The 22,986-nt window shown below is 41.6% G+C and overlaps 1 pseudogene; it reads left to right on the forward strand.

Annotated features, from left to right (window-relative positions):
• LOC145413518 (igLON family member 5-like) overlaps window positions 1-22,986 on the forward strand; it is a 119,272-nt pseudogene that overhangs the window by 83,954 nt on the left and 12,332 nt on the right.

Raw genomic sequence — 22,986 nt, forward strand, 5'->3', positions numbered from 1 at the left:
CTTTGCACTACTTAAGCACTAACATTTCAAGCTTTTTTAGTCGGTCAGTACCAAAAATATAAGAGATCCATCTAGATACATACGTCGGCAAGATTTATTCCCGGGACCACCACCCTACTCATTTATGCATTGGAACGTGCACCACACATACTGTACAGGAAGGTCCCTTGCTGTACACATAATCATATGCACACCTAGGAAGAGAGAGAGAGAGAGAGAGACCTACACAATATCGTCATGAACCATAATTATATTAAGCTCAGGAACGACTATCAGAAAATCGACCATGTGTGGACAGCTAAATCAACTGGTATCGACTAACCCCTGACCCAGCAACCTAATTAACCAATTCAGTACGGGGACTATTTTATTCTTACTTCCCTCAGACACTTATTCAGTCTATTAGGACACCTCTTGTTATCTTCTTCAACGCCTTGATGACTTTTATTTAATCTCAGTCTTTCAGGTAATTTTATTCAGACTTGTGGAGATCTTTCTTGTTAAGTGATCAGAAACAGGCTACAGGCACCTTTTTAGTAGGATGTCATAAAGCGAGCAGAGAGAGAAATATATTGTTTCATTTTATTTATCTGAGTAAAGCATTTTGATCTGACGGTGGTTTTGGAGGTGGTGATGACGGATGACGAGGGTGATGATGATGATGACGATGCTGATTGATGATGATAGATAGGTAGACTGAAATAATGATCATGATGATGATTATAACGGCAACGATAACGACAAAGACTACGTTATTATTATTATTATTATTTTATTATTATTATTATTATTATTATTATTATTATTATTTTATTATCATTATTATTATTATTATTATTATTATTATTATTATTTTATTATTATTATTATTATTTATTATCATTATTATTATTATCATTATCATTGTTATTATTCCATCACTGTTAAATCAGCTCCAACCGCCTCCCATGAACCTGATGATGATGATAATGATGATGATGATAGTTTTTTATTTCACCACCACTGTTACTTCACTATTCCACCAGCCCCTCCCGTAAACCAAACGAATAGGATGGATGGATTAATGACAAATGGTGACTGATAAATGGATGGACTGATAGCAATGATAACAATAATGATAATAATACAGGTGAGCTTATTATTTCACCCCCATCACCCCCAACATTGCTTCACCTCCCCCAAACGGCTCCTATGACACTAATTGCTCTCTCACATCCACCAGGTGTCGTGGCTTCGGCGGAGAGACCTTACCGTGCTGGCTACAGATGGACTCACATTCGCCTCGGACCAGCGACTAAAGGTGGGAATGCATACAGAAATAACAGATAGCGAAGAGGAGAGAGGGAAGGGGGAGCGAAGAGAGTTATATGAGATGGTGGAGGTCAGATGTAAATGAGTGGATGTGTGATTGAAGAAAGAAATGGCAAGAGATGGACGCCACATGTGAAAGATTGGGATTGAAAGTGAAGAGAAAATTAGTAGGAAACTGAGGCTGTGTGAAAGATTGGGAGCTAAGGGGGATGTAAGTGTGAAGAGAGATATAGTAGGAGGTGGAGGCTAGGTGTGAAAGAGTAGGAGATGAGAAGTGGGAGTGAAGAGGGAAACAGTAAAAGGCTGAGACTAGGTGCATGAGATTGGGAGCTGATGGGGATGTTGAAGTGATGATACAGTAGAGTAGGAGCATAAGGATAGGTGTGAAAGACTGGGAACTGAAAGGGAGGTGGGAGTGAAGAGAGAAATAGTAGGAGAAAGAGGTTTGGTGTGAAAGATTGGGAGCTGAGTGAGAAGTGGAGTGAAGAGAGAAAATAATGGTGGGATGGAGGCTAGATGTGAAATGTTAGGAGCTTAGTGGGAAGTGGGTGTGAAGAGAGAAAATAGTTCGAGATGGAAGTTTGGCGTGTGAGATCGGGAGCTGAGTGGGGAGTGGGAGTGAAGAGAGAAATAGTAGGAGGTGGAGGCTTGGTACGAAATGTTGGAAGGTTGTGGAAGACTGGCTGTGGACGACTGGAAGGTTGAAGACTGGATGGGGAAGATTGGTTACTTTTTTTCTTCAGTTTGGGCTTTTAATCACCTCTTCCGTATCCATTTCTTTTTGCATGTGCTGCGTTAACATTATCTTGTATCGGATCTGTGCCAGCTATATCATTTTAAATTAAAGTGATCTAATAGACTCAGAATAGAATATATGTGAGAAATAGGCAAAAAAAAAAAAAAAACTAATGAAGAGGAGCGAAAAACCCTAACCTCACATATATACGGACGTGGGTGTTGTTTGAACGAACCCACCCTAATGTGTTGCCAGCTAATGGACTAGCCTAAAAATCAGACCAGTGACACGAGGTGGGAATGCAGAGAGAAAAATACCAAGTGAAAGCAGGATATATGAGACTGAGAGCTAAAAGTGACTGCGTGGGAGACTGCAAGGTGAAGGACATTACGTGTGGGTGACTGCGAGGTAAGGGAGACTGGATGTGGAAGATGGGGCTGAGGAAGAATTTGTGTACATTTGGAAGATTGGGATTGTCAGGGAACTGTATGTGGAAGACTGGGAGCCGACGAATTTTGTGAAAAGATTTAGAATTGAGAGAGTGACTGCGAAATTTTGAAATGGAGAGGGGAGAAGATGGGAGTGGAAGGTAGGTGTGTAGGACTGGGGATTATGGAATATTTTATGTAAATATTTACAATTTAGGGGTTGTGTGAGGAAAATTGAGTGTTTCAGGAGGAATGTGAGTGTGTGTGTGTGTGTGTGTGTGTGTGTGTGTGTGTGTGTGTGTGTGTGTGTGTGTGTGTGTGTGTGTGTGGGTGGGTGGGTGTGTGGGTGTGTGTGGGTGTGGGTGTGGGTGTGTCTTAGAAGTGCTAGTGCAAGGTGTGGCAGTAGATGTATATATGCAGGATCTGGTAATGTGTGGTGTGACATTATGAGGTGAATATGAGATAAGACCGTTTGAGCTGTGTATTACAGTGTGAGGTGTAGTAATGTTTTGCTTTATAGTGTGAGGTGTGACAATGTTTGGTGTGTCAATGGGAGATGTGACTGTATGGAGTGTGGCAGTGTAAAGTATGACAGTGTACGAGTATAGTGTGGCCGTGCGAGGTGTGGCAGAGTGAGGTGTGGCAGTGTGAGGTATCTTAGTGTTAGGAGTGGCAATATTGGGTGTGGTAATGTGAGATGTAGAGGTGTGTTGTGGGATGTGACACTGTAAGGAGTGGCAGGGTAAGATGCGGCAGTTTGTGGTGTGGCAGTGTGAGGTATGTGAGCGTAAGGTGCGGCACTGTGAGGTGTGGGAGTGTCAGGTATGGTAGGATCAGGTGTATTGGTGTGAGGTATGGTAGTGTGACGCGTCGTAGAGTGAGATGTGTAAAAGCTGTGGTAGTGTGAGGTGCGGTAGTATGAGGTGTGGTAGTGTCGGGTATATCGTGTGGTTTCTGCTTCACACTGACTTTTTCAATACTCCATATAACTTACCTGGAATGCCTACTGTTTTCATGTTAGTTTTTACCACTGCAGTTCAATATTTCTTGTGTGTGTGTGTGTGTGTGTGTGTGTGTGTGTGTGTGTGTGTGTGTGTGTGTGTGTGTGTGTGTGTGTGTGTGTTCATCTATTTTTTTTTCTCTTTACCTCCAGCAGAGAAATTGAAACAGAATATGTATTCACCCATGTCTGTTTATGCACAAGCTATTTCAAAAAGTTATCAGATTTTAATGAAATCAGATGTTAATTATTTTGCTCTAGTGGAGGCATGAGCTTTCATAGATTGTGTAACAGGACAGACCAAGGCCGTGGAATTAATTATGTGAGACTAAACTTATTCATTTGGTAAAAAAGAGGAATTACAGCAGAAACTCATAAATGTAATTGGCGTTGACGAAGGTATGCCCTCTTTGAGTGTTTTATATCATCATCTCTCTCTCTCTCTCTCTCTCTCTCTCTCTCTCTCTCTCTCTCTCTCTCTCTCTCTCTCTCTCTCTCTCCACCTGCCTGTCTGTCTCTGTGAAACTAACTGTGAGCTCGTGAATCTGAAACTTTCTTGAAAAACCTTCTCCCCGTCGTTCCTCTAGACTCCTCTCCTTTCACTCTCACTCCTTAACTCTCTGTTCTCTCTTTTTATCCCTCCACTTATTTCTTTTCCTCTCCTTTCTCTCTCACTTCGTAATTTTTTTTCTAACTGTACTTCTTTGTCGCTTCCTCTGTTTCTCCTCCTCTCCAGCATCACTTTCATCTCTTTTTTTATCTCCTTTCCTAAATCTCTTCCTGTTCTTCCTTTCTCCTTCCTCTTTTTTATATCTATCCTATTTCTGTTCTTCTCCTCTCTCTCCTCTTCTTTAATTCTTCTTTTCATTTATTTTATATCTGTACTCGACTTACTTGTTTTCCTTTTCCTATGTCTTCCTTTTCCTATATTCTGCCTCTCCCTCTCTTTTTAAAATCTCCTACTTCTCTTCTTTTGCATCTCTTCTCATTCTCCTTTTATTACTTTCACTTTCACTTTTCTCCTCCTCCTTCCCTTCCTCCTTCTCCTCCTCCTCCTCCTCCACCTCTCCCTCTTCTTTTTCTTTCATCTCCTTTTCTTCTTCTCTCACTCTGATTTCTCTTTACGACTTAACTCATCTCTTTCTTACGCCCTCTCACCCTTATCCTTAATTTGTCCATTCTCTTTTATATCGTCTAATCCATCTCTCCTCCTCCTCTTTCTTTTTTTTTTTTTTTTGTCCTTCTCTTTTCCTTTCGTTTTCCTCTTTTTCTTCCTTCCCATCGTCTTTTTTTTTTTTTGCCTTTCCTTTTCTCCTCCTTTCTCCATTTCTCTCTTTCCTTTCGCCTCTTTTTATACTTTTATTCTCTATTCCTATCCTCTCCTTTGTGTCTCCAACTTCCTCCTTCCCGTTCCCATTTCATGACTTTTCCCATTTTCGCTTCTTCTCGTCTTCTATTCCCTCTCTCCTCTCCTTCTTTAGATGTTTTCCATTTTCCCTTGCTCCTCTTCTAATCCTCTTGTCTTTCCTCTTTTATTAATTATTCTTTTTCCCTCTACATTGAATTCTACGTCCTATTTCCTTTTTTCTTTAATTTTCCTTCCTTCATCAATTTCCTCTTTCCTCCTTTCCTTTCTTAGTTATTCTCCTTTCTTCTCCTTCCTCAAATCTCTTCCTTTATTCTCGGATTTTCCCTCTCCCTTTTGTCTTCTTTCATTCCCTCTGTTTCCTTTTTACTTTTTCTCCTCCCTCAGAGATTTGACCGTTCACTTGTTTCTTTTTCTCTTTCTCTTCTTCCTTTTCCACTTTTCCCTTTTTTTCATACTTTGGTCCTTCTTTCTCCACTTCCATTTCCTTTCTTGGTCATTTTCCCTTCTCTCTACTTAATCACTTACCTTCTCCTTTCTTAGTTTTTCCTGTTTCTCTCTCTCTCTCTCTCTCTCTCTCTCTCTCTCTCTCTCTCTCTCTCTCTCTCTCATGCCTCCTTGCTCCCTTCTGCTTGTCTCCTTTCGTTTCCATCCTTCTCTCTAACTCTCCTCTCTCACCTTGTCTCTCTCCCTCCACCTCTCGCTAACGCTGTTCTCTCTCTCTCTCTCTCTCTCTCTCTCTCTCTCTCTCTCTCTCTCTCTCTCTTATTCATCCACCCTCTTCGTCATTTTTTTGCTTAATCTCATTGTTATCCCCTTCATTCCTCTCTCCTCCTCCCTTCCTCCCTCATTTTCTCTCACTCTGTTTTTCTCTCCTTCCCCCTTCTCTCCCTCCATCTTTTCTTCCCTGTCTTCCCCTCCTTCCATTTCTACTTTCCCTCACTTTATTATCTCTTTTTTCTCCATCCATATATTCCTCTCTCTCTCTCTCCCTCCCTCCCCATCTCTCCCAGCTTACTCTTGTCTTTCTTCAAATCTCCCTCCATCCATCTTTCCTCCTTCTTTCTCTACTTTCTCTTACAATCTTTCGCTCCGTCCCTCCCATCCTCCATCTATCTGTCCACTCTTCCTTCCTCACTTCTTCCTTCCTTCTCCACTCTCCTTTTCCCTCCCTCTTTCTAACCATACCTTTCACTGTCTCCCTCCCTTCCTCTCTCCTTTCCCCTCTTCCATCTTCTCCCTTTTCTTATTCTCATATTCTCTTTCTTGTTTCTTTCTTACCTCCCTTTGTCATTCCCTTTCATGTCCTCCTTCCCTCTCTACCTCATCTCATCTTCTCTTCCCCCTTCCCTCCCTACAAATGTCTCTCTCATCTTCTCCCTTTTCTCCCATCCATCCCTTACTCCCTCCCTCACCCTCCCTCTCTCCCTTCGTTCCTTCTTTCTTTCTTCCATCCCTCCATCCAACCATCCATCACCCACTCTCTGCCTCTCTCTTTCCTGTATCTCCTTCTCCTCTTTATCTTTTTCTTTTTCTACTTTATTCTCTCTCTCTCTCTCTCTTTCTATCTCTCACTCGCGGAAAGAGAGAGAGAGAGTTATATTCAACCAGACGTCTGCATGCAGCACGCACTGATTCTCTCATTGTGTGTAGGAGAGAGAAAGAGTGAGAGAGAGAGAGAGAGAGAGAGAGGAGAGAGAGAAAGAGTTATATTCAACCAGACGTCTGTATGCAGCATGCACTGAAACTCTCATTGTGTGCAGGAGAGAGAGAGAAAGAGAGAGAAGGTGAACAAACTGGAGAAGCAGGAATAGGAGGAGGAGAAGGAGGAGGAGAAAAAGAACAAAAAGAAGAGTGAGAGTAGGGAGAAAAAACTGGAAGAGAGGGAGGAAGAAGCTGAGAAATAGGAGGGAAAGAAAAAGAAGGAAATGAAAATAAAATGGATGAGAATGAAAAGACGAGACAGACAAAGGATGAAGAGGAGAAAGAGGACGAAGAGGAGAGAGAGAGGGAGGGGAGAGAATAAGAGAAGGGGGAAGAAAATGGAGGAGGAGGAGGAGAAGGAAAGGGAGGAGAAGGAGGAGGAGGAGGAATACGTGGAGGTGGAAAAGAAGGTTGATGAGAAGTGGAAGGTAGGTAAGAGGTGGAGGAAGAAGAATGCAAGTAATGAAGTGAAAGATGAGAGAGAGAGAGAGAGAGAGAGAGAGAGAGAGAGAGAGAGGGAGAGAGAGAGAGAGAGTTCATGGTGGAGTGAAAGGAAAGGAAAAATACGGACATAATAAAAGGCACAATAGGAGGGAGAGAGATATAAATGGAGAGTCACTTTGATATACGAAAGAGAGAAAAGCGCAGTCAAGGTGAGAGAGAGAGAGAGAGAGAGAGAGAGAGAGAGAGAGAATTAACAAACATTCAAGATATATGGTGACCGACAAGGGACAAGAAAGAAAAGGGATTCGTCGCTGTACACTATCTATCTATCTACCTATCTGTGTGCCTTTATTTATCCTTATCTCTATCTCCATCTCTATCATCATCATCATTATCACCATCATCATCATCGTAATTATTATCATCTTCACCACCATCACCTCTTTTGCCACTAAGGTGAGAAGAATCAAGAAACAGGAAGAGAGAGAGAAAAAAAAAAAACTATCATCAGAATGCCCAGTAAAAATGAGCCACGCATCCATTCAATCATCGTTCAAGCCCTCAGAATTTTTGGCTTCACCTCACAACCCAAACGATATGTAAAAATAATTCATACTACATATGAGATAGCGCAGTTCCATCGGCTGTCTAGTTTATAAGGAGGTGCAAGTCTTACCCTGTGCATCTTCCTCCATACAGGGCGGTCCATACATAAAGCTCCTCTTCCACTCTGCCGGGCTATTTCTCGTGTGTTGCTGGGACGGCTTAGTCAGTGATATCAATGTCTACCCTGCATCATTTATTCCTTTCTTATTCCCACTGTCACACCAGCAGACTGAACCGTATCCCAACATACAAGATCCCGCCAGCTGCGTTTCCAGAGCAGTGCTTTTTAACGACCATCCTGTATTTCGTCCACTCGTTTCTCACCTCTGTCAGTTCTTTTGCTGCCTAAGTTTTCGTACCTCACTAGTTCACACATTCCCTTTCATTATCCACCCATCGTTTTCTCTGGTCTTAAACGTCTTTTCCTGCCTTCATGCCCATTCACATATACACCATTTTCACTTCCCTATTTACATCCATTCTTTCTGTAATATCATGCCATACAAGGACTATCTTCTACTCCTTCATTAACGGAGTCCTTACTCCATGTCAATTGTATTACGAATCACTGAATTTCTTATCCTATCCAGCCTACGCAGCCCACATACATCTCGGAACAGTTCCATTTGTACTGCTCTCATTCTTGACTTTTTTACTCCTATTCCAAAATCTCACCTTTTTACGTTAATGTGAATACCATTCTCTTTACATTCTATCTTAGTCGAAAATTGACATCTGTCCATCATGAATGCTAGGCTGTAACAAAGCAATAGTGCTTGAATTATGATGCTTATCATGAAGAAGTACTGTGGAGAAAATGCACGGCTATAACACCATTTTCCATAGAGCTACGTGAAATAAGTTGCAAAATCACAAAACTCTAGGCCAAGTTAAGGTGACAAAAGTAAAGCGTACCTTCAGATAGTCCTCTCGCTGAATCCGTACTCAAACCTCTATTCCATATCAAGGTTTTCATACAACCAGACATCTCACTTCTTTGATTCACTCTAAGTTCCATTTGTTTCACACATTTACCTTACTCTTCTATTGTTCACCTAAGCAAGCTCTTCCACTCCTTCCAGTCTTTTTCTTTGTTCACCAACACAGCACACTGCGAGTCACCTACTCTCTCACCAACTGCAACTTTACTCTTGTGTACTTCACTTTCAGATCTCACCACTCACATTCACCGTTTAACAAATACCTCAGCATCCAGATATTAAATGTTCCATCCCATACTATGTATTATAAGCTTCATTCCCGTCTCTTCAGCTCTTGCGTTCTCTTATCAAAAATCCGTAAAGTTATATATTAAATAACCATGGCGACATCACACATCCCTGCTTCTTCACCGATATTGACCCTGTCACTCAGAAATCCATCTACTCCTACACAAGTTTCACTTCCAGCGTAACAATTCTTTATAGTATTTAGAATTTTCCCTCCACACCATGCAAACAAAAGGCCCTTCATAATCCTTCTCTGCCCACTTTTCGAGGTTCATAAATGTCATAGATTTCCTACAAGTCTTTTCACTTGCTTCTTCCACCTTCCATGTGTGTGTGTGTGTGTGTGTGTGTGTGTGTGTGTGTGTGTGTGTGTGTGTGTGTATGTGTGTGAAAGGCTATACTGTTCATATATCACTGCAGATGTGGTGGGGTTAATGTTTGTTTGAATTTTGTCACAGCCATAATGCCACCCCCACCATCATCAACATCATCATTTCCAACGTCTTGTTCCCTCCTAGCAATTGCCTACGTGTGACGGGCGTGACTGGCCATCTCCAGGATACTTTGTCTTAACAAGCCTCTCTTACTTTCTCAGAGTTCTCTCTCTCTCTCTCTCTCTCTCTCTCTCTCTCTCTCTCTCTCTCTCTCTCTCTCTCTCTCTCTTTCTACCTATCTATCTATCTATCTATCTGTCTGCCTGTCTATCTATCTATCTATCTATCTATCTATCTATCTGTCTGCCTGTCTATCTATCTATTTATCTATCTATCTGTTTGTAGTAATTATAAGAAACGCAGGATAGTACAAGCTGTATGTATAGAGAGATAATTTAACCATCCAGTATATTACCTCTATGCCGGGAATCGAACCCGGAACTCTCACTGAAGGAATATATAAATTAGATCCAGTGATGAGAGGATTAGTGGCCAGGTCCTTGCCGCCCCTTGTAATCCCTCACTCAGGTCGGGAACAGAATAGAGGGAGAGTCAGGTGCGTCCACATCAGGTGTGGTTGGAGAGAAAGAGAAAAAAAAAATGTGGTTACCCTGCATATAAGCACATTTTCAGTAATTGTATGTACCACACTTGGCCTGTAGATCCACTGAAGAGAGTGACAGCTGTCGCCAAAACTGTTTGGAAATACGAGTACCGGTACATCTTTTTTCGTCTGCCAGTGTGGGTTTTCGCATCTTATTTCATGGTCACGGAAAGTGTGACTCTTCAGCCGTTATATAGATGGATAGATAGATAGATAGAGACATATATAGATATCGGACTTGTAATTGATTATTTCGTAGTCGAAGCCGAGCTGTAGTAGACAGTGAGTAGATTTGCAGGAGATAACCTCAGTTCACTTGTAGTCGGTGACAGGAGGTAAAGATTAGTCCTGGGGTTTGCAGTTCGTAGTTTATTTTTTCAAGGGGATATCTCAAAAAATTACACTAAGTTAACTTCGAGAGCCTGACCCCTTTTCCCCCACCATGTTTTTCTATCTAGAGTCTAGACCTCCTTCTCGCTTTCTCTCCTGTTTCCTTCTCGTTTCTGTCTCCCTTCTCCTTCTGGCTCCAAATTCCTTCTCTCTCGTATAGGAGAGTTTGTGTCACGTGTACTATACACGGTTCAGTGGAATCTTCTCGATTCTGGGGGCTTTCCTATCAGGCGTCACGAGGTGTAGACTGGCATTCCTCCTGAGAGAGAGTACGAATGTCACTTCCTCCAGGCCCTAGCCATGACTTTGATTTAACCTCTTGATTACATATGTGTGTTACTAGCTATTATGTATTGTATTATGATACTGTAGAGTCCTGACATAGATAGATATAGCAATGTTGGGTCAATATTCATGTCAGGTCAAAATTCAGGTTGATCAAATGTCAGATAAGTCATTTTCAGGTCGGGTCAGGTAGTCACATCAAAATTCAGGTCAGGTATAACTTCCAGTCGTCAAAATTCAGATCAATTGTAAGTGCAGGCCAGGTCAAATATAATTTCAGGTCCGGCCAAAAATATTCAGGTAGTCAGGTCAGCATTCAGGTGATCTGCCCAGTAAGTAAAGAAATACAGTTGAGATCAGGCCAGGTCACAGAATGTATCTAATAAGGCTGTACGAAGTCACAAGTGTATACCGGTATAAGATCATTTCAGTTAAAGTCAGTTATGTTAGGTATTTTAGGTCAGGCCATAAAATATCTGAAGGGTAGATTAGGTCATGTCACTATCTGTAGCAGGTTACATCAGATCAGTTTAGGTCAGGTTAAATTGTTTTAGGCTATATCAGAGTATATCAAATCAGATTAAAATCCATTATGTCATTTCAAGGTCGGAATAGAGAACATCAGGTCAGATTAGACTCTATCCTCAGTTCAAGATGAGATTAGGGTATATCAGGCCAGACTGAGTATATTAGGCCTGTTCAACATAAGGTCAGAGCAAATCAAGTCAGATTATAGAACAGTTCAAGGTCGAATGAAAATAAATCAGGTGAAATTAGGTTATATCAAGTCAGTTCAAGATCGAATTAGAGTATATCTGGTTAGATTACATTATATCAGATGGTTCCTGGTCAGAATCTATCACGTCATTTCGGATAAGATTATTTTAACTCAGGTCATCTCGGGTCAGATAAGATTATATCATCTTAGAGCAGATTAGATCAGTTCTATTCAGTTCAGTCCAGTTCCAGTCGCAGTAACTTACACAAGGGCTTATTAGAAAAGCTTTGGTCAGATTAGATTTCTCTGGCCAAATCAGAGTATATTAGATCATTTCAAATATTTTAACGTCAGATTAGGCAATTTTAGGCTACACCGTATTATACCACTTCAGTACAGATTAGTTCAGTCCACGTCGCTTCATCAGTTCACATTAGACTATATCAGGCCAGTTCATTTCAGGGCAGGTGAGGTGGGGGGAGTGCTAGGAAGAGAGCCTGGAGTACAAGTTGGTCAGTATGTCACCCTGGTAAGTGCCGGAAGGTGTGTGGGGGAGGGAGGTGAGGAGAGAATGCGTGTGGGGGCTGAGGAGGGGTGCATGTGTGTGTGTGTGTAGTGTGTGTGTGTGTGTGTGTGTGTGTGTGTGTGTGTGTGTGTGTGTGTGTGTGTGTGTGTGTGTGTGTGTGTGTGTGTGTGTGTGTGTGTGTGTGCAGTGTAGTGTTGTATAGTGTCTATAGCAGTGCAGGCAATGGAACTTACTGTTACGCCTTTCTAACTTCAAGGATTTCAGTTATATCACGAACGTACAAATATGTGCGTATGTGTATGTATATATGTGCAGACTTACCCTCTCTCCCCCCAGGTGCTAGCGTGGCGTGCGGGCGTGGTGTGGGCGTGGGACCTTGTGATCGAGGGCGTGGGTGTGGGTGACGCCGGCGTATACGAGTGTCAGGTTAACACTCGGCCCAAGCTCTCACACCCCGTCACTCTGCACGTACACGGTAACTTCTCAACGATCGAGTTACTTATTGTATTTTAACTGTAACTTCTTTGCACCCTAGAACATCTTTTTCTGCTTTATTTTTGCTATCTTCAACGACATTACTTGACTTACACCCATCTCTTTACACGCATACGGTAACTTCTGTAGGATCACATTTTTTTTTTTAATTCTTTTTCTAACTCTTAATTCGAGAACGTCTTTTTATGTTTTACTTTTGCTACACACAGGCGATATTATTTTACTCAAACCCAGCCTATCACATCGCGTCACTCTAAGCTTTTATGGCGACTGTATAAAAAAAAAAAAAAAAAATCGGATGGCACTTCAGTTTCCACTGCGGCACTAATTTTATTCCTGAAATCTTTAGAATAGTAGTTTTTTTGCAAGATAGTACTTTTTTACTGGATGGTCCTTGTAACTCAATGGTACTTTTTAAAGGATGATGTATATCTTTTTATTTGATCATGTTTTATAGGATGGTACTCTTTATACGAATTTTTATGATACCTTTCTGCAGCGTCACTTATAGAATGGCAATTATTTTTTCTGTGATCTATCTGGTCTCATTTATTAGCTGTACTTCTTTACTGACACTTTTACTGTTTCACTTTATTACTGTGTGGCGTCTACGATGATGGATTTTATAAATTCCTTTTTTTCTTCGCCCAAGAGAGGACACTGAGAGTCCTCATCAAAAGATAATTCGTTTTACCAATATTTTTATTGTGACATTCCCTTGCCAAGAAGATAATTCTGAGCATATCTTTTCACATGTGATTTCTGTCCCTCATATAAACCTTGCCAAAGTGCTACTCTTCCTTTTTTTTATTAAGTCTTTCTTTGTCAAAATACTATTAGTCTCCACTGACAGAAGTGCATTTTACTTTTTCTTTATCAAATTACTCAGTATTTCCTCGGTAGAATTCCAACTGATACGTTTTCCTTGCCAAGACAATACCAGCTTTACTTCGGCAGTATTATGAGCACTAGTTTTTCTTTGTCAGCCATATATTTCTTCCATCACATTTTCCATGTGTTCTTCTGTGACACTATTTTTCTAGTTCAAGGGATGCCTGTGGTTTATTGTTCACAGTTTGCTGCTCATCCGGATGGAGCAATAAGAGAATGTCTGGCGGGTGGATGAATTATTATTATTATTATTATTATTATTATTATTATTATTATTATTATTACTGGATGAGATGACGGACAAACAGTTTTTCCCTGACCTCTCTCTCTCTCTCTCTCTCTCTCTCTCTCTCTCTCTCTCCCTTTGTCTTTTTTTTTTTTTTTACTTTTACTTTCGGCTGAATCCTCAATGCCTCCTTAATCTCTGTTTTTTTTTTTCTCCTTTCAAATCCCGTCTTGCTTTCAAACCATTCCATTTTCTCCATTGTACCTCTTTCTTCTCTTCTTTTCATTTTCCTGGCATCGTATTTTTCAAGGCTCGTGACCAATTTCCAGGAGAACCATGTTTCAAAAGCAGTTTAGAAATACCAGAAATGCATTTGTTTTTGTTTTCATTCTCCTTAATTCTTTGTCTAGTTTGACTGTGAAGTGTATCTGAGTTATGCGAGTGAAAACAAGACTACACTCTTTTCACTCTAAAACTGCCATCTCTCCATCCTGATTACTGATTTGTAACACTAGATTAACTTTAGAATACGGTGCTGTTCACGAGGGAATGTCGTGGAGAGGATGTAGAGCTACAGCATTGTCTTTTCCTGCCAATAAGTTAAGGAAATAAAATGACGAAAATCTGAACCGAGCTAAGGTGAAAGAGCTACAGTATAATAATCTTATACACAACTAATGTTTAAAGGAGTTTATAAATGCAGTCCGTGAATAGCTCTGGGCAAGTTATCTTATCGTCTCAACTTCTCCTTTGATAAGTTCTCTGTATTGTCACTTCCGCTTCCTCAAAAGGTTCTCATATTCTCTCCCACTCCATCCCTCTTTCTCTCTATCACCCTTCTCTTCCCGCTCTCTCTCTCTCTCTATCTCCCCCATTACCGTCCTCCTCCCCTCTCTCTTCCCCCTATCTACCACACCCTTTCTCTCCCCATAACTATCATCCCCTCTCTCCCCATCACCCTCACCCCCGCTCTCCCCCATCACCCTCACCCCTGCTCTCCCCCATCACCCTCACCCTCTCTCTCCCGAACACCCTCACCCTCTCTCTCCCGAACACCCTCACCCTCTCTCTCCCCAACACCCTCATCCTCTCTCCTCCACCCCATCCTCTCCCATAATCACCCTTACCCTCCTTGTCCTCCCCATCTCTCTCTCTCTCTCTCTCTCTCTCTCTCTCTCTCTTGTTTTCCCGTTTTCTTCTTTCTCTCCCTTCTAAGTCTTTTCACCTTCTCCCCTTTCCCTCTTTCTCTCTTTCCTGTCTCACTTCTCCTCTCTGTCCCTTCCTCCTTCTCCTCCTCTCTCGCCTTCCTCACCTTTTCCCCAGGCTCCCTCACACCTTCCTTTCTAACTTCTCTTCCCCCTCCCCTTCTCTCCTCCTGCCATTCACCTTCCCCACTCCCTCCCCCCTGCTAAAGGATTAATGCCCCAGTCGCGACCCCCACAAATTCTCTCTCTCTCTCTCTCTCTCTCTCTCTCTCTCTCTTGCCTCACGAATCTGTCAGACTTTTTCAACGATATATTGAATATGTACGATGAGACTATATCTGTTGACGTTGTCTACCTCGATTCTCAAAAGGCTTTTTGACACAAAAGACTCGTTCAGAAGCTAAAGGCACATGGATTCAGTGGCAGTGTGCTCGGGTGGATCGAAGATTGGCTCACCTGACGAAAGCAAAGAGTAGTAACAAACTAGGAAAATAAACAAATAGTAATTTAAAAAGTGGGAAATTGGGATCGCTAAAAAAAAGTAAACAAACAAAGCAGGATTGCTGGTAGCACGCTTTTCAGTTCTCACATGATTTTTACACACAAGCCTACTGGGGCTTTAGGGATGAACTAAAAAAAAAAAAAAGCTAAATAAAGCCATGAGTTAAAAATTAATGCAATTGTATATAATCTCACTGGTGCGTGTTAATTACACAAAGACCCTTTTCCCACAATGGCGCTTCATTGCCCGCGTAAGTAATCTACTAGCTAGAGTTTTCCACTTCGTAATAACGTAGTACAGTATAAAATTTAATATAGTCACACTGCTAGTGATGCTCTATTGATTCAGTACTTGAATGGCTTCTCAAGTGCATGCAACGATGTAGAGGAATCTACGTATCCTGAAAGTGGATGATCATCTTTTGATGGACATGTGCAGTGACTTATGTACGACTGGCTAATTTTTATCCCACCTGAATAGATTTTCTTGTAGACCTGTGAAACGATAATGTGAATAATAATATGAACAAACTGGCAAATTTCAAACAAAACAAACTTTCTTATAACACTTCTTTTCCACATTATCAGTGCTTGGTTGACCTAAACTATTGAAAAGGAACCCTCTGGATGTTTTTTAAAGAATAAGTTTGCTTTTTAAGATGGTTTTAAGGTGACTGTTCTATTAGAGTTTTCAGCAAATTCCTGGGCGATCCCTATTATGAACCACCACCATGGTTCATGATAGAAGAGTCAGACTGAATAAACATTACAAGTGGAGTGCCGCAGGGTTCAGTGTTAGGTTCTGTTCGTTTATTAATATACATAAATAATAATAATGAAGGATTGTGTAAGATTTCAAAATTTGCTGACGACACGAAAATAGGTAACAGAGCAAATACAGACTTGCAGAGGCAGGCATTTCAGAGAGATCTTGATCAACTGTTTAACTGGGCCCAAACATGGAAAATGGATTTCAGTATCAATAAATGTAAAGTGCTAAACATTCGCAGAAAACATGTAAAAACCATTTATAACGTGAATAATATCCAACATGATAGGGTAAACCACGAAAAAAACTTAGGAATTATAATAACAAATCATTTGAAACCAAGCAAACAATGTACAGAAACTGTAAGGAAAGCCAATAAATTGATTGGCTTCATAAGTAGAGCATTTGAATATAAATCCGATAATATCATCCTCACTTTGTATAATTCCTTAGTACACCCGCACTTCAATTTTGGGAGCCATACCATAAAAAGGATATGGAGAAACTTGAGAGAGTACAGCGAAGAGTGGCAAAGATGATACATAGATTGAGAAATAAACCATAAGAGGAACCTTTAGAAGCCCTGAATCTCTTTACCCTAACTAAACACAGGTTATGAGGAGATTTAATTAAAGTATTCAAAATATTCAAAGGTCACGATAATATGGGCATCAATAAAGATTTCCTCAAACTACGCTGGAGGTGATGGTCATAAAATTATTCGTAAACTATTTCTGTCACATGAAACCAAGAATTTTTTCTTTAACAGAGTTGTAATTATATGGAATAAATTGCCCACATATGTAGTAAACTGTGATGCAGTATTAACCTTTAAAAATCGCTTGGGTATGTATCTGTTATCTGACACCCAGCTGCAGTAAGTATGTTCACTCCTGAATAACACATTTCTGTGGAGTAAAGGCTACAACCTTATGCGTTTCCAGTCCCATGAAGTAAAATACTTTTTCAACAGAGTCATAAATATCTGGAACAGGCTTACTTTTACCAGCTACATGAAAGTTCATTCCCATCCTGTCTACTGTACAAGACACCCTGTACACATAGCTTACCCGTACGTAGAGTCGCGTCACGTCATCATATATTTATCAGTTTGTTAAAGGCACATAAGGTAGTATAAGCACAGACTTCGATCTGCACAGATAGCCCTGAGTTAACGGCCATTAGCTTACACTTACTTTCGACCTGTAATGGGCTGTGGATCACTTAGGGTCCGTGTTAGCTGAGTGACAATCATCGGGATTTTTTTAGTGTACCAGGGATCTTTGCTTAAAGAGGTAACTTGTGTACTTGTCCCGCATGGGAAAGTTCCGTGTCACAGTGCAGTGACCGGAGCTGGGGCCTGATTGGCTGCTGCCTACCGTAAAAGCGCCAGGCAAGGCTGCCGCACCACCCCTGAACATCTACACTATGCAATTTCCACACTGTGTCTACAGACGCCCCATTAGCCCATCGTACTCGTATATAATGTCATGCCTTAATTATTTATTCATTTGATTTCTCATTTTACTTTAATACTTTCTCTTTCAGGTCATTCAGACTGGTAGCTTATAGATACAGTATTCCAAATAGAACTTTTACCTTTCAGTCTTTCCTATGAAATTTCCATATCAGTTTTTCCATTCTTCATAGTGGACCCTCTCACTTTTTTCCTGGAGGGTTTGGAGGAGGGAGGAGCCTTCTTACTTTACTATCGTTATCCTTCTGCATGTAGAATTAGATCTCGTAGTCATAGTCTTCCCTGTAAAATGCAGCCTCGAAAGGACCATAAGGTATGTTGCTGTTTGATTTCCTTTGTATTCCTTTGTATTCTCTCTCTCTCTCTCTCTCTCTCTCTCTCTCTCTCTCTCTCTCTCTCTCTCTCTCTCTCTCTCTCTTCGTTTTCCTCATCTTCTGTTTCACTGAACGATAATTAAGCACTAATATTCCGGTGAGTTGACTTCGTCTAAGGTATTATCGCAACAGACACCTGAACTTTAATTTACTTCCAGTGTAGACTTTCAAACACACCTGCAAGTCCTCGTCCACGCTTGTATCTTGTGCGGACACAGCCTTACTCATCTCCCAATTTCACTCCTCCCTCAGTGCCCACTTCTCTCCCCTCTCACCTACCCCTCTCCCCACACCTCCTACCAGATATCTCTCTGTCACCCACTTCCTTAATTCCTTCTTGCTTCCTTTCTTCCTTCCTTCTCTCCTTCTTTCTTTCCTTCTTTACTTCCCCTCTCTCTTCTCTCTCTTCCGTCACATACTTCTTCTTTCCATCTTCCTCCTCCCCTTTCGCTGTTCCCCTATTTCCCTTTTCTCCCTCGCATGATCTTTCCTCTCTCCCATCCCATACCGCTCTACACCCTTTGATTCCTTTCCTATTTCCATCTCTCATTCCACCCCTTCTTCCTCACTTTCCCACCTACCTCCCTCTCCTTTCACATTTCTCAAACCCCTTCTGTCTCACCCCCCTCTTCTCCTCTCTCGTCCTGCCCCTTCCCTTCTCTCTCCTTCCAGACACATTTCCTTTTTCAATTCATTTATCCCTCTTCCCTCCCTCTCCCTGTCCCTCTTCCATCTCATCCTCCCCTCCTTCCCTTTCATTTCTCACCCTCTTCCCTTCTTCCCTCCCTCTTCCTCCTTCCCATATCTCTTTCTCTTTCTTCCCCCTCTTCCTCTCCCACACCTCCCTCTAGCTCATCTTCCCCTTCCTCTTCCCTCTCTTCCCTTCCCACCCCTCTCAATACCCCTTTTCCCCCCTCCCTATACCCCTTTCCCCTTCCCTATAGCCCTTTATCCTTTCCCTATACCTTCTTTTCCCCTCTTTCTACCACTTTCTCTCCTCCCTCTTCATTCTCTTCTCCTCCCATGTTTTCCTCTCCACCGTTTTCCCTTCTCCTTCACCCCCCTCCCCCAGCATCGCCCCAGCCTGCCCCTCACAAGTCCGCGCTAACTTTCGCCATCGTGCCCGTGTTATGTGTGTCCCTTCTGGCGGCCGCGGACACACACCCTCACCCCTCAACCCCCCCCCCCTTTTGCTTATTAATATCAACCCTTCAAGTTATGCACTCCTGTGCGTGCGTGCGTGCGTGTGTGTGTGTGTGTATGTGTGTGTGTGTGTGTGTGTGTGTGTGTGTGTGTGTGTGTGTGTGTGTGTGTGTGTGTGTGTGTGTGTGTGTGTGTGTGTGTGTGTGTGTGTGTGTGCGTGTGCGCGCGCGCGCTTTTCATAGTCTTAAAGAGGAGCTATCAAATTACTCATTCTTTTTACCAGTACATGATTTTATTAGTATCCCGGGTTAAATCTTTCTAAGTGAAATGGTTAGAAGTAATGTCAGCGAACCTCTCTAGCTGGAAGAATTCAGTTTCATGTGATTATGTGTACCAGCAGTTGATTCCATTTAACTCATAACTCCCTCTCTCAGACTATCTCCTTCACTCTCTCATTTCTATCTATGCCCCCAAGTCAACTCTTCTTCTCAGTCTTATTTAGTTTTAATAGAGTAAAAGATAAAAATTAGAAAAAGGTTTGGCAAGTCAAAGAAAATAACATTCAAGTCAAAATATACTAGCCTGAGCGGGAGTATCGGTAGTGAGAGCCCGAGTATGCTTACTCGTAGAAGAGTGTCAGGGAGTGGACGTGTTTCGGAGGGATGAAGCCCCTCTGAGCGTTGAGGAGGAGTGAATAAAGAAAGGGCATGACCTCAGGCTGGGTATCGCACTCCGTGAAGAAGCCACTGCAACCAGACTGAAGGCGCTGGAAACCGAGGCAAAAGGATACCGAAGAAGAGCGCCTTGAGAATCAAAGCCGGCAGGCGGATGCGGCGCGGAGGCGGAGGGCACAAGAGAAGAAGGGATTGTGAGTGGAACGCAGCGAGTCTCACAAGTGAGGAAACCAATAACTGAAGATCCTGAGACCACACAACTCTCATCTTCAACTGTTGCTTTCTTCGCTTGTGCGTGTTGATCCTTCATATTCGTGTGATAATGTCTCCTTCCCCTTTTCTGGGAGTAAGACTACCTATACCGCCTTATGGATATTTACATCCTTCATTTTCGGGAGATGTGATGTTTTGAGTGTCTTAAAACAAATTTTAAAATTTTCTCTGGAAGGAGGGGGGAAAAAGTACTTTCTTCAGTTTGTCCCTGTCATTCACCCTCACTTAGCTCTCTCTCTCTTCCTCCAACTCTCAACTCTCCTCCTCACTCCATCTCTCTTACTCACCTATTGTCACCCTGCTCTCCGTACAGGCGGCGCAGCGGAGATCAGTGGTCCCCGTGAGGTGTACGTGGAGGCTGGGTCGTGACTGGTGTTGAGGTGTGAGGTGCTGGCGCCCCCCTCACCCCCCACCCTCACCTGGCATCACAACGATAACCCCATCACACCACATGGACCCAGGTAAGTGGATATTTACTGTATACATTCCATCATTTTCACCTGTTATCCCCATCTGCATGAATATTGGTAATTTTTCTTTCTCAGAGCCATATCTGTTACTTTCTCCTTGGGAGTATCGTAAGGCTTCTATGACATCTGTGCTACATCCTCTGCAGCACTCCATCTATGCTTGACATCTGCATCTCCCTCCCTTACCTTTCATTTTTACCTGGCACTTTTACCTGACACTTACCTGGCATTATTACAGGGCACTTTTACTTGGCACTTTAGCCTGGTACTTTGTCCTGGCGTCCTCACATGACACTTTAACCTGGCATCTTAACCTTTACCCTCACTTTGACATTTTAACCAAGTCCTTTAACCCCTTCATCCAGATAACTTCTTTTTTTTTTCTTTCTTTTTCCTTCTTTTAACTAACATTTTTCTATCCTCAGACGATTTTCTTAGGTGGGCCCCCTGGTAGTAAAAGAGATGAACTAAATCGTCTGGAGATTGCAGGAAGGAAACAAATAATACGCCATCGGATCAAAGAAATTGTTGTGACATCCTTGCCTGTCAAAACCGTGTAATGCGATTTTTTCAGTGTTTTTGTTCTCAGATTAAAACACAACTTTAATACATAGGATCAGTGAAATTCCAAACGCTTTTGAAAACATGCCAAACAATTTTTGAGCCATTCCTAAACTACAGGTTATTTTTTGTTCTCTGAGCTGGATAAATGAATTGAAGCTGATTTTTTTTTTTTTTTTACTGGGTAGGTGAAAGATTAATGTGATCGGTGGAAATGCTTGCTTCTTCAGACCATTACTTACTTGTTTCTGCTTTTCCTTTGTTTTTCTTTGCTTTATACTCCTTGTTTTAGTGATACTTTTCTTCCTGCATGTTCTCCCTGTTTCGTTCCTCCGAGTTCTCATATTTTCCAATCCTCGGGTTTCATGTTAATATTTTGCTCTTAACATCTCCCTCTCTCTTTCTGCAAGACTCCTTTCCCATTTTCCTCTGCATTATTGGAACTACTTTACTCTTCATATCTCCCTCTCTTTCTACTGTTACTACTTCTTTTCCCTGGAACTCTCGTTATGGAAAGATCCTACCCCGAATCCCGATGAGTCGTCTGTCAAATGAAGGTAGCTATATGCTTGTGTTCCATGGACCTGCTCGGCCAGACAGACTGGGTTAGATAATAACCATTTCTCCCCCCCCCCCTCTCTCTCTCTCTCTCTCTCTCTCTCTCTCTCTCTCTCTCTCTCTCTCACATTACCGGTAGGCTACTATTTTTTTTCATTCCCCTGTCATATTACTATTGCTGTTTCTTTTCATTTCTCTTTCTTATCATGTTTCTATTTTTTTATTACTCATTCTTATTATTGTTAATATTTTCTCCTCATTTCCCTCTATTATTACTGCTATTTCTCCTTATTTCCCTTTCTTAGGCTATTACTACTATTTCTCATCCCCTTATAAAATATTACTACTACTATTTTCAAAATTTTCGTTCTTATTGCTCTTACTATTTTTTTGTTTTCGTCTCACTCTCATATTATTGCTAGTATTTTTCTCATCTTATGTCCTTCTGTTTTCTACTTATTGCTACCTATTTACTTATTCTCCTTTCTTATAGTTTCTGTATCCATTTCTTTCTTCCTGTCTTGAAATTGTTACGCTAATACTCACTGCATTTTTCCTTCCCCTCGGACGATCGGGACAACTTTGATACTCTACTTATCGCCCGGAAAATCTGTACAACTGAGAGTTTAATAGCCTTGGAGTGTTAAAACTGGTAAAAAAAAAAAAAAAAAAAAAAAAAAGATCGCTGACATCTCCCTGGCAGCGATGCATCTTGCGTTCCTTCTTCTTCTTTTTCTTCATCTTCTTTTTCTTTTACTTTTCTCTTTCCTCTCCTTCTTTTTCTTCTTCTTCTTCTTCTTTCCTCGAACGTCTGAGGACATTCATCCCTCTCACACTCGAGGGCAGTGTGTATCATATTACAGACGTACAGGATCGTATGCCGACTGGCTTTGGAGATTTCATAACACCTCTTCCATAGCGATTCATTGGGTCAGTTCCATTTCAGTATCCTCTTAGATGTTAATGGCCCACACCATATCGATAACAAAACGATAGAAGTTGCATACAAAAGACTATTACGGCTTAAATATGCAAAAATGAATTGCTGAGAAAAATCTGCTACCAAACCTCCTTAGCCATTTATAAAAATTTTACATATATCAACGCCCGTGGCCGGCAGGAAAGTGTCAGCTAACATTTGATTGTAATAGAACTGTAGTATTTGCTGATGTTACTGTATTACTGTCTCCCTCTTCTTCTCTTATTAATATTTTCCTCCTCTCACTCCTTCCCCTCTTGTTTACGTAATTTATTTTTTCTGTCTGTTCCCCTCTATTCTTCGTATTCTTTTTTTGCCTCTGTCTTCCCTCTCTCCTCCACCTCTACACTTGCCACCTCTCTCTCTCTCTCTCTCTCTCTCTTTCACACACACTTCATTACCTACTTAATTATTCCCTCTTTCGCTTCGTGCCTCTCTCCCTTCGTCTCCCTTGTTTTCCTCCGCCTCTCCCTCCAGCCTTTTCTTCTCCTCCTCCTCTCTCTCTCCCACTTTTTCTTTCCTCCTGAGATCCTCCTCCTTGTCTGACACGCCCTTGGTTTCTCACTCTTTCTCTCTCACTTTTTTTCTCCTTCTTTCGTCTTATTGCTT

The sequence above is a fragment of the Coenobita brevimanus genome, chromosome 96 (assembly GCF_032717465.1).
Source record: "Coenobita brevimanus isolate Jiangsu-jjx chromosome 96, ASM3271746v2, whole genome shotgun sequence".
Lineage (NCBI taxonomy): Eukaryota > Metazoa > Arthropoda > Malacostraca > Decapoda > Coenobitidae > Coenobita > Coenobita brevimanus.